General features: G+C 39.9%; 1 long non-coding RNA gene across 1 annotated transcript; it reads right to left on the bottom strand.

The window, feature by feature from the left end:
- Positions 1-9,409: 9,409 nt before the first annotated feature.
- Positions 9,410-12,053, bottom strand: LOC146644513 (uncharacterized). Its single transcript, XR_014909075.1, has 4 exons — positions 11,936-12,053; positions 11,392-11,470; positions 10,918-11,013; positions 9,410-10,154 (listed from the first exon to the last, which is right to left on the bottom strand). It is a non-coding gene; the product is annotated as an uncharacterized LOC146644513 (long non-coding RNA).
- Positions 12,054-12,531: the final 478 nt, after the last annotated feature.

Genomic DNA, 12,531 nt, shown 5'->3' with positions numbered 1-12,531 from the left:
CTGAACTTGGTTTAAAACAACAGTCATAGATACCCAAACAATTAATCAACAGTCACTCTACCAGTGCTGGTGCCTGTTATTTTCTGCTCTGAATTACAGCAGAACAACTGTTCTGATTGCAAGTACAATCAGATTAAAAAAAAGAAAAGAGGGTTGGATTTCCTCTGCCCCTAGAAATGAAACACTAACATCTCGCCTCTATAAAAGAAACAAAACTATATACAGATCTTTACATCAGCCATTCAAGATAGTAGAAGGTATGGATTCTGTTCCAAGCTCAGCTCTCTCACTGCAAACTGTCATGTTAAATATTTCATGTTGTTTGCCTGCACTGCTGGGAAAAATGTATCTGACTGAACCTGAAGTCAGATTCCTCCCTGTCAAAATCACAATAACTTAACAAACCTGCTTCCTCTTGCACTCAAGTAAAACCCTTTACTGTGTCTGAAGGGGGAAGAATACCTTCAGCAGCTTTCAAGGACACTTTTATTGAAGTGCTACAGTGATTTCACTAGTGAGATTTAACACTATGCACCCTGCTTCTGCATATTCTCAGTGTATAGATTTCTTTTTATACCTCTATTCTTTTTTTAAATTTCTTTGCCTATAGGGACAGGCTGGCAGGAACCAGATGTAATAGTTTTTCTTGATGTTTGGTATCATCTCATTTGAATCTTGTTGCCATATGTTATTTGAAATCAGTCGGCTGCATTGGAAGCAATCTTGAATCTCTCATTGTTCACATGAAAAGCACAGCCGCAGTGCTATGAGTCACTTCCAGATTCTTTGAAACTGTGCCCCCTTATTTTCTAATTGTCATCCCTCTCACCCTAACAACAGGCTATCTGTTGTTTGTTTGAATGCGACCACTCTGAACAGCTGCACGCTTTTGCATTCTGATGTAGTTTGACAACATGCCTTATGAACCTCTTCTTTTCTGGTATACGCATGCCCTTAGGCTGAACTGAGTTTCAGTCTTGTAAGACTTTTGTTTGGTCTCTTGGCGCCTTTCATGACAACTCTCTTTCTTCCAAAGAAGAAGAAGCCATTTTCTCCATGCTGCATTCCCAATTTCAGACCTCTTCCCCACAATCATTCTTTTTGGGTTAATTTTTTCCTCGTGGCTGACAGTACTGGGCCAGCTGAGTGTGGAGAGACCTGGACAGGCTGCATTGTGACAAATAGTCCCGCTTTCCTAATATCCAGCTGTAGGTGACACCAGCTCTGGTCATACTTAATGGAAAACCTGTGTTTTGTCAGCAAGCTGACCCTCGTGCCCCTGAAGGAGGATGAGCGCTCCTCACTGTGCTTTGAAGTCACACCCAGATGACATCAATAGTCTGCATGCAGAAGCCCCTTGGGCAATTGTCGGCATAACCTCCTGATTTGCATAAATTTTGTTATACTTCCTGTTCCACTTTTGAAAAGCTACCAAAATACCACTTAGCACATAACAGGAGAAAATAAATTTAGGTTATACTGGAGACTAATTCAATATTTGCCTAACTCGCTCAGAGTTTATTTAATGAGTCCTTTTATTCACAGCTACATATTAAACAGGCAAATCTTGGGCCAAGAAGCTCTGAATTTAAGTGTCTTTTGATGAGGTGCATCCCAGGAGCATGATTCAAAAGAGTCCTCAATCAAAGCTGCACGGGTTGATCTGGACCCCCAACACATTCATGTATGAGCGTTTCAGCTTTCTTTTTCTGAACTACAGAGCTGAACACACACCACACACAGACTACATTAGAGGGCCTTACTGGAAATCCAGTTTTCAAAGTGAATCAGGTATTGTGACCCCTGCTGAAACTAGCTGGAACTGATTTCTGCTCCTTGATTCCTGTTTGTGCTTCTCAGCATATAGCTGATTAAAAGGAGCTACACACTCCCTGGACTGGCTGCCTTACTAAAGAGGGATCAAAGAGAAAAGACTGACAACTTTATTTTTGATTTGAAACCATCACGCATTCTTGTATCTGTATTTGTAATCACCTATGCATGTTATAAGCTATATGCCAACCTCTTGGTTGTGGACATGAGAAGGATTAGGACACTGCTGACCTTTTATTCCATCCATGGGGACAGTATGGAGACAGTGAATGGTTACAGGAACCTCTATGTCCACACTGATAATAAACAGGACTTCATTAAAACACAGAAGCCCTTCACAAGAAGAGCCAAGTCCCTACTTTTTTTTTTGCTACTGAGGTCTTTAAATATCTGCCAGATGAGGCTCGAGGTGTTTTATGAGTCTGTAGTGGCTGGTACCAACCTCTATGCTGTAGTGCGGTAGGGGACACTAGGGAACAGACTGAGGGTAGTGGGGACTAGTAAACTAATAAGTTAACCGATCCACAAGGGCAGTAACATTGTAGATGTGGAGCATGACTCTCTGACGAAGGTGTCAATCCTTCACATCTCCCACATGATGTGTTGGGCAGTCGCAGGAAAAGACTCGTTCCACCACGATGCACCACAGAACTCCACAGGAAATCCTTCCTATGTGGCATCAAACTTGGTAATTCCTCCCAATGATACCTGGGCTATTTTCACTCGCCATATCTTGTTATATTATACATAGTTTTGTTTAACACTGGAATGTTTATTTTAACATACTGCACTTAATTTAATGACATAATTTTTCAGGTGTAGTATGAAAATATTTCATATTTTTATAATCTTTCATATTTCTGTCTTAATTGAGCTTCTGCAACAAAACAATTTCCCTCCTGGGATTAATAAGGTACTCTGATTCTGATGCTGCAGAACAGTGATCTGTGATTTAGGCATCAGTGCTCACATCTGTTCTCATTTAGAAGTTTCCAGACTTTCAGTAGTTGTCATGGTTTTGCAGTGGCCTCCTCTCCCAAGTGGGCATGAGCGGTCCTCCGCCGGGCGGAGCTTTCTCAGTTTTTTCTCCTCACCTGGCATACCAGCTTCTCATCTGGAAGTTCTTTAAACAGCAGCTCAGGCCACAACTCTCTGCCAGACTGTTGGCAATCAGTGTGGCAGTCAGGCTGATCTAAGTCCCAGTCAGTTTAGCTGATATGTGTCTTGTTTGTTTCAGTTTATTCTCACCTGTGTTGCCACTTTCCTTTTGAACTGGTTTGCATTGTCCAAGCAGGAAACTGAGGAAACTAACCAGCCATACTCACCTGCCTGTCCATGCTTCACTGCTGCAGTTCCTCTGTGGAGCCCTGGTCAGTACATTCCCATCCTGTTGCAGTCTTTTCCCAAGAAAACACAGTTCTAACCTCACAATAGCTCTGGTTTCCACGGGTCACTCTCTCCACACCCAACAGGAAAGCCACCTGAACCGAGACTCCAAAAAACAAACAAACAAAATCCTGCCGATTTCCCCAGTTTCAAGTCTTTGCTGCCGACTGTGAAACTCTTGCGTCAATAAACTTTATAACACAATGGTTCATTCATCCTTTACAATTCCTTAATGCCCAAATTATTATATTTTATATCAATGCTTAGTCCACAAGTATGGCTTCTGCAATACAATAAAGATGCTTCCCCATCTAAAAAGCACATTACGTTTTTGTAGGATTTTCTTTGATAGCCATGGCAAGACAAAAATCTGGACATCTTGAATTTGAAAATTTTAAAGTATCATCTGCCTGAAAAGGGGCAGCACCGGGAAAAAGAAACAAGTGATCCACATCAGCGTAAGTTCATGATAAGCACACGTTTCGATGCAGCGTGTCGTAAAGCTCCATTTGATCATAGTGTGTGAAATGCTGGGATGTATTGTAGATAAACAATGGTTCGCTGTTCAAAGCAAACACAAAGGCTCGCTCACAATGGGAATCCACAGATTAAGCCATTACAGGAGCAGTGCTGCTTGATGTACAGTATTGCTGACAAACCAAAATGAACACAGCCACTTGAATACAAACAAACTTTATAAACTGCACTGAAAACTTTAAACACAAGACAGAGAACTAACATTTTACCATTAAGGCCTTGTCAAAGGAAAAACTGAGTTATACTTCAAAGCTCTTTTACTCTGACCAGTCCCTGTAATTGCCACTTTATCTAAATGGATCTCTTGAGGACTTGGAAAATGCCAGTTAGCCCTACATTTAATTAGTTTTAACAATAATGCTGTAGGGAATCAAGTTTAATTAACTTGGATGAATTATTCCTATGATTAGAGTTAAATTATAGTTAACATCACCATATTATTTAGCTGTTGTTATGCTGTTTACTGTAAGTATAGGCTTTTCATGAAACGTGTTTATTGCTGTTGCTGTGAAGCTGATTGAAGTTGACATTTGGGTCTTATGCTGTAAATTCCTGTGGATTATCAAATGATTATGAGCAAAGACCACACGCAACACAACCTTAATTAGTAATCACACTGTATAATTGAAATAATCTACTTGTGTATGTGCTGCTATAGTAACACAGACAAGAGGCTGGTTCTGACTGATTTCTGAAAACCTGACATCGTTTACACTGTTGTTAAACTCATGAACAGCATCAAACTTCTTGCCCAACTGTTTTTTACTTCATAAGGAACTTCATGTAAAACTTCAGTTACAGAAATCTTAACTCTGTTCTTACTACAGTTTAGATCTCACATATAGGCATGCAGATGTGACAGAGCCCTACTGTTCAGTTTGCAGTGGCATCACTATAATGACTTGGCTTCTGATATGTCTGTAGACCTCTGTGTGTGGCCCAGTTCATAGTCAATGTTATGATCCAATGTTGTCAGTGTTTGTTTTATGTGTGACTCCTCCCACCAGAGGATGGCTGTGGGTTTTTTCCCCCTTTTCTTTCTTAGGGGGTGGACCCCTGGGCATGCCTGCTGAGTAGTTGGGTGGAGTCTCTTCCTGTCCTGGGACTGGATAATTGGTTGATCACCCCCAGTATTTAACCACCAGATGACAGCCACCTGGCCCCCCTCTCTCCTAGCCTCCACCATCAAATAAAGAGCCTGTGTTTTTGATTCGTTGTTTCGTAGAGTGTTTTTGCCCATTGATTTGCAAGTATAACCAAGTACAACCTTTTTGTGTGTGCGTTGAACCTTAATCTTGTAAATAGATTTGTAAAGTAGCAATTGTGTATCTTTTTCACCTTGTATATATTGCTCACTGCAGCAGCCTGGTAGGCGTGAGAAGCCATTTTTGTTGATTAAGTTTTCTCCTGTTTTTTGTTTAGAAAGTTAGGTAAGGGAATTGTCTTTTGGTTGGTTTTCATTTGTGTAGGAAAGCATAGGGACCATTAGGGAGTTTTGTTTGTTATTTTTGGCATTGCTCACTGCTGAAGCAAATAAATGGCTGCTTAGCACTTTAAAAGATACGACTGTTTGTGTTCTTTCTTGGGTGGCGCGTGAGTGGGGCCAGTTTCTTGTTGCGTTCAATGCACACCTAGACTAAGAACGTAACATCACATTATTCCAATGTCTTTTTTATGGGGGAAATGCTGGCTCTAGCCTTTGTGCTTTGTTTTTAGGGAGTTAGGTATTAAGTGTTTGAGAACTTCATAAAGACCAAAGTTTTTCAAATATCCCTTTAAGGACTTCAGATCCACTTTTTTAAACATCCCTGTTTTCATTAATCCATTTTTCACTGTCTTCGCCTGCTCTTTGCAGCACATATTCCAGCTGCACTACACACATGTGCATAACAGCAACAAAACAGTGACAACGCTCACAGCCATTTACACACTCAATAACTCTTTAATTCAAAAATGACCACTGATCAAGATTTTAAGGCATGAAAGCTAAATCTGTTTCATATATATTATATTTATATATCAACACAGATGTGAGCAGCAGTCAACAGAAGATTTTAATATAACAGTCACTGAAGGAGGTTATCCACCATGATGTCCTCACCGGCTACTTTTTTAGGCCCATCTGTTCAGCTGGGTTGTCTGCCAATAACATGGCAGAAACTCAATTCATTTAGGGATGTAGACAAGATCATGATATCCTGTCGAAGTTGAAACAGAGCATCAGAAAATTGGATAAGAAAGGTGATTTAAGAGAGTTTGAACATGGCATGGTTATTGGTGCCAGATGGTCTTGACTAAGTGTTTCAGAAGCTGATGATCTACTCTCTTCAGTTTACAGGAAATGGTATAAAAATATAGGGAAACTATCCAGCAGGTGGCAATTCTCTGGGAGAAAATGCCTTCCAGAGATCAGAAGAAAATCACAAGACTATTTTGAGCTGTTAGGAAGGCTACAGTAACTCAAATAACCACTTGTTACAACCATGCAGAATACACGCCACATAGACCCCTTAAGGAGATGGACTACACAGCAGAAGACCACAGCAGGTGACACTCCTGTCAGCTAAGAGCAGGAAACTGAGGGTGCAATTTGCACAGGCTCACCAAAAGTGGACAACAGAAGTGTGTTACCTGCTCTGATGATTCTTGATTCTGAGAAAGAAATGGGAGATTTTAATCATGGATGTGCAGCCAGCAAATCTGACTTCTTCCAGTCTCCATGTGCGAGCTTCCTCCGTCTCGTGACTACCTCTCATGTTCCAATTGCCTTCATGTGACTCCAGTCATTTGCCTTACTGTGTTACTTTCTTTAAGAATAATGAACATAAGAAAATAAATAGGAAAAAAAAGCAACCACACTAAATAATAATCTACAGAAAACTTTACCTGGGAAACTAAATAAGGACAGCAATGGTTGAGTCAGACTTTTAAACCCTGAGAGGAAATTAACACTTGCCATTTTAATATAATCCTTAAAATACCACTGACCTAATTTAAATGGACACACTTGTTGGAAACATTGAAGTTTTAAGCTCTTAATCTTTCCTAAATCCCCCCTTTATTACAGTAGTGTATCTATATACACTTTGCAGTGCTTTATCTATAATAATGAAGGACCTTGTCGTGATGTCTTAGAGTGTAAATGTCCCCCCCCCTGTAATAGACAAAATCTATTACAGTGTAATTTTTGACCACAGCTTAGCCAGAAAGAAAGCTCTTGGCCTGACAAAGATGGAACCGCCGTCTCGGGAGGGCGAGAGACAGTACAAGGTCTCATCAAAGTGAGCCAAGTGTGGAAGAACCCAGGAGAAGTAGGCAGGCAGGATCCTCTCCATAAAAAACGGTGAGAAGAGAAGGAAGCAGTTTCTACATGATCAACTGCTGCAGTTTATGGGCCAGTGAAACTGACATGTTAGGTGCAGGTCCAGTGAAGTGGTAAAACTTAACTCTTAGAGCTAAAGTGATAGAGATTCTCTTCCTGTAATGCTGCTCAAGTATATTCGTTGGCTTTTCCTGTTATGACAATTACTGAGTCAGATTAGGCATTTATAGTCATAAAATCTTACTGCTTTTCTGCATGACATGAAAGACTTGACAGACTACACATTTCTCCTCGATCAATCACACCGGCTTTAATGATGCGCCTGATCTCATCTGGAAGGGGCTGCTAGCTAGTGATTTACAGGAGAAGAATGCGAACATGTGCTGGCAACAAAACCAGAGTAGGTGACGCTGCTTTGCTTTTTCATGTTTACAGCTAAGTGATAGAAAAAGACAAAACAGTACCATGACAATCTTAACTTAAAATTGGATTTGCATTCAACAGGTCAAATATTATATACAGTGGGCTTGATTGCTCCGTAAGCTTTCAGTTGTAAACACCTTTTTTTCTTTTTTCTTACAAAAATGCTGTATAACATTTGGAAGCCAACTTCTAGCTTTTGAAGGAAATAAACATATAAAAAATACTTGGAGCATGTCTAACATTGGTGTTCACTCTATATGCTTACCATAGCCATTGCTGTAGTGACATATTTAATGGAAATATATGACCATGGTACTGACAATTTTTTAGTTTGGGGCAAAAAAAACCCCTTTTCCAGACGCAACAGAACAGACAGACGCAAGCGAACACGCCCCAGACGCCCCTAATTTGACACGTGCACATTCGCACCTTGACGCGTGTCCAACGCGAATTCATCGTGTGTCAAAATATGCAATTTTGACGCGTGTGAACCGGAAATGTGGGTGGGATGTGGGAGGAAGTTGTGCCGGAAGGTATCTTTGCTAGATGGCAGCTGTCGAGCTAGCGCTTGAAGAGAGAGTCTCCCTTCTCTATTTACTGTGGAGAGCAGAGCAGCGGCGTAAAAGATGTCCTCGCCGTACCTGGGTCCATCAGGTCCTCCAGACGCGTGAGCAGTTTGGTGAGTTTCACCACTTGCTCCAGGAGCTGCGCCTGGATGACGGCCGATTCCAGCGATACCACCGTCTTTCACTCAGCCAGTTTGAGGACCTGCTGTCCCGCGTTGGTCCAAGCATCGCCCGCCTAGACACTGTCGCGTGTTCAGAATATTGAGGATGAGAACAAAACAACGATGGTCCAGAAGAGTTTGGGTCAAACAATGATTTTAATGAACACACGCGTGGGGAGATGAATACTGCACACAATCAGCATCGATCTCCGCCCAAAAATATACAAGCAGTTGTTTTTATAACATCAGGGTATTCTTACGCCCCCTCATGCGTCAAAGCAGATACATCACATGCATAAGTTTCAAAACCACAAATGTTCTGTTAACGACTTTTGACACACTTGAAAAGAACATTCTCTCCGTCTCCACGCCAGGTGCTTCCTGTTGATCTTCTTACTCCCGCTTATCTCTGCAACAAACTGTCACTTATGCAGGCACAAAATGCAGTTACAAGCAAAATATGTCTGGTATTCCAAGGCATATATGAAACCTATGAAAAATAGGGAGGGTTGGCATGTATGGTTGTGGCAACATCACTAACCGTGCCAAACACCTCAGAGTAAATCATATCACAGAATATGACGAGCGTATGTTGAGGCAAACTGAAGAGGAGGAGAGGGACGGGTGCTGCTAGGGCGAGACAGACGTCTCTCACGGAGTCCTTTAGTGCTGCAGGCAGGCAAGGTGTTCACATAGCCACAACTTCAGTTTTTTTATTTCTATATGATGAACTCTGCATTATTAAGTGATAAGAACAAATAATCTGATGTCCTGTAATCATTATGACGCTATATGACGCTTGAGATACAATAAATAAAATAAGTTTTTGTACAAAGTACACTGTAAACCCGAACAAGTTGACTGAACTTAAAACTTTTGTGGAAACTGATTACCTCAAAAGATTTAAGTACAAAAACTCATATCTTCTAAGTATGGGGTACTCAAAATTTGTATTTATTGTTAACCTAAAAATTTTAAATTATATTTTATATTTTATTAATTGAGCTTTACTCAAAGACTGTATACTTTAATTTCAATATTTTTGTGTTTCTTGTAGTTTATTATTTTGATGCAACACAATGCAATTATATTACAACCTAAACTCAAATTATCTGATTATTAATTAAAAGATATGTTGTGAGTGTAGACTACTAAAAAAAAAAAAAAGTACGGAAATTCAGTTACTTTACATTTTGTTTATTTAACATTTTTTCATGAAAATTTAAAAACATCACAAATGTTTTTATAAAACAACTAACATGGACATCGGCACCATAAAGTGAGCATTATAAATTCTGTGTAGAACATTTATCTTTTTATAAACTCACAAAGGACGACATCAGTCCTAATTGCATCTTTCTCAAAATACACAAAAATGCAAAACAAAAAGTCAAATACTAATCACTTTTTTTTAAATAGAAATGAAAAACAATTTTTTAAAATGGGTACAAAGATGATCAGCTTCCAAATAACCAGATAAGGCAGTCAAGTATAGGAAAATTAGGTAAACTGATGGAGTTAAATCCACCCAAAGCCTGTAGTAAACTTAAAGTGCTTAAAGTGCTTCAAACAAAGTGCTCAGTAACAGAGTGCGTGTCCTAACAAACATTGCCTTATATTCCTTAAGAGCATGTAGGCAGGGGTTTCAGGGGTTTGCCGTCATCAAGCCCCATGAAGATATTTTGGACTAAGGCAAATGTGTGAACCAGCTTCCTGGGGTAGTCTAAATGCAGAGCATAGATCAAGCCAAACAATAAAGCAAATGCATTTGCAAATCTGGGAATATCACGCATCACCTAGTCACCTTTCACCAAAACAGCCATGCTTGAGGAAGTAAAATGGACTGGACTGGGAAGCGCCGTCGGTAACCACTGTGAGAAGGGCAACTGGAGTGTCAATGAGGGTCGACTCATCCAATGCGTCCGCCTGGAATAGACACAGTATTAATGGTAAATGGCCTGTATTTGTATAGCGCTTTACACATTCAGTCATCCAGACATTCACACCCATTCACACACTGGTGATGGCAGCTACATTGTAGCCACAGCCACCCTGGGGCGCACTGACAGAGGCGAGGCTGCCGGACACTGGCACCAGCGGGCCCTCTGACCACCACCAGTAGGCAACGGGTGAAGTGTCTTGCCCAAGGACACAACGACCGAGACTGTCGGAGCCAGGGCTCGAACCGGCAACCTTCTGATTACAAGGCGAACTCCCAACTCTTGAGCCACGATCGCCCCAATTAAATAAGTAAGGTTGGTTTGAGAGAATGTGACAAGCATGACCTGTAATCTAGCAAAACATTCAGCAGTGTAGTGGGTTACTTTGTAACGAGTTAGGGTACTCTACTTTTTTTGAAAAATGTACATTAACGTGTTAGCTTCTTGCATTACATAATTTGTATTTTTATTATTTTTCTAAAAAAAAAAGTAATTTTTTATTTCATGACTTTATCTCAAAAAGAAACTAAATCTTGACTTCAGCCTGGTTTTTGGGCCACCTGCAGCATAGCCATAGTGCTGTGATACGCCTGTGCCCTGCTCCTGACCTGTGTGTGTGTGGGTTTTCTACAGAGAGGGTATTTTGTTTGTACAATTTGGTAGCTGCTAGGGTATTAAATTGTATTTAAAAAAAATCCATAGCATTTTATCTTACTGGCAGAATTTAAGTAATGCAAAAATACACTTACATTACATGTCTAAAAGAATTCTGGGTCCTCCTCCCGCAGGTATACAGGAAGGGCACGAAGTACTGCAGTGCGTTTCACGTTGATATCAGGCGCCTCCTAAAAAGGGAAAAGAAAAGTTCATTTAACGCAAAGTTTTCAGGTGTCATTCTTTGGGGAGAATACATGTTTATGAAACTGCATGACATCAGACTCTACTAAATTTTGGAGACTTTTCTTTTAAGATACAACCTTTCTGTCTCTTGTGACAGAGAGTATGTTTCTTAATCATTTGACAAAAACCCTACACAGTATTTTAAAATAGTGTTCTCCAGATCAGAGCTGTGATCTATATAGAACATGGGGTTCAAAGCAAGGAAAAATTGTGTGTTTATCAGTGAAACTTTTAATTTGTGTTAATTTTATCATTATCAATATATGAAATCTTCACCTTAAGGGACTTAATGAATGGTTTCTTCAATAGATCTTTCAACTCACCTGTGTTTACTGTCTCCACCTGAAATTAATTGCAGTCTGAATTTTTTTTTCTTCTGTCTTTTTGTCTTTGGCCTTCAGCCTTGGAAGAAAAAATAAAAATATTGAAAACCTTATCAGCACACTAAATATACAACACCTTGCTATATTTCAATTGTTTTAGATAGAAGTTGCCACTGCTAGCTAAGTCACTTTTGAATGATGCTAATGAGAAGAAAAAAAAAAAAAAACCTGCCGAACAATGAGGCTGCTGTTGTAAAAACGCCAACTTTCTTGCGTTGGCAAGGGGTCGTTAAAATATCACTAAGACCCTTTCTTTATGTGTGATTCTTCGTAAAACTGTGTTTTAATCGGTTAAAACTGTAAAACTGACGACATAATCTATGTTTGAAAAAGAGCGCGAACAACCGCGAACAACTATTCACCACCTGGATCTGTGCTTTTTAACACAACAGCGCATTCGAAAACAAGTTATTGGCTGCAACATATTAATATACTTGCTTTTTTACGGAAAAAATAAACATAACGAAGGTTCAGTTTTACTTACAAGTTTCTCCAAATGTGTTCTCCAGTCGCTCGAGAAGGGCAGCCATATTGAACAGAATTTTCTGTCAACGTCGTTCAGGTTAGAGAGAAGACGTCATGACGTCATGACGTCCACATGCGGAGCTCGGAAAAAAACATTTACTCAAAAATCATAATTAAGAAAGCAGTATTTACTCTTAACTTCTAAGCCATGTACAATTATAACTGTTTGAATCGTTAACCGAACAGAAAAGTTTTAAGTTGTTTCAACTTTGTTAGGAATTTTAATTGTTATATCCACAAACTTTATAAGTCAGGTAGACTGTTGGGGTTTACAGTGTATCGGTATCGGATCAGTATCGTCGATACCACCCTGAATATTACTTGGTATCCGATCGGAAAGGAAATCAGTGGTATCGCACATCACTACTGACTAGTGATATATCTCTAAATGTTTGTTCTCATGGTGTTTTGAAGTAATATATCGCGCTGGTGGTGCAGCTTACTACAACTTACTGCAACTTAAGCATGCATGTCCATTTCATCCTTAGGAGCAGCAAAGCATGAAAGCTTTGCCTTGATACTGGGTTGAACAATATTCAGCAGAAGGCCTGATGA

Source organism: Rhamphochromis longiceps, linkage group LG20 (assembly GCF_057381845.1).
Source record: "Rhamphochromis longiceps isolate RC_006_pf linkage group LG20, R_longiceps_female_GT1.1, whole genome shotgun sequence".
Classification (NCBI taxonomy): domain Eukaryota; kingdom Metazoa; phylum Chordata; class Actinopteri; order Cichliformes; family Cichlidae; genus Rhamphochromis; species Rhamphochromis longiceps.
This window is presented reverse-complemented; position numbering and strand designations above follow the sequence as displayed.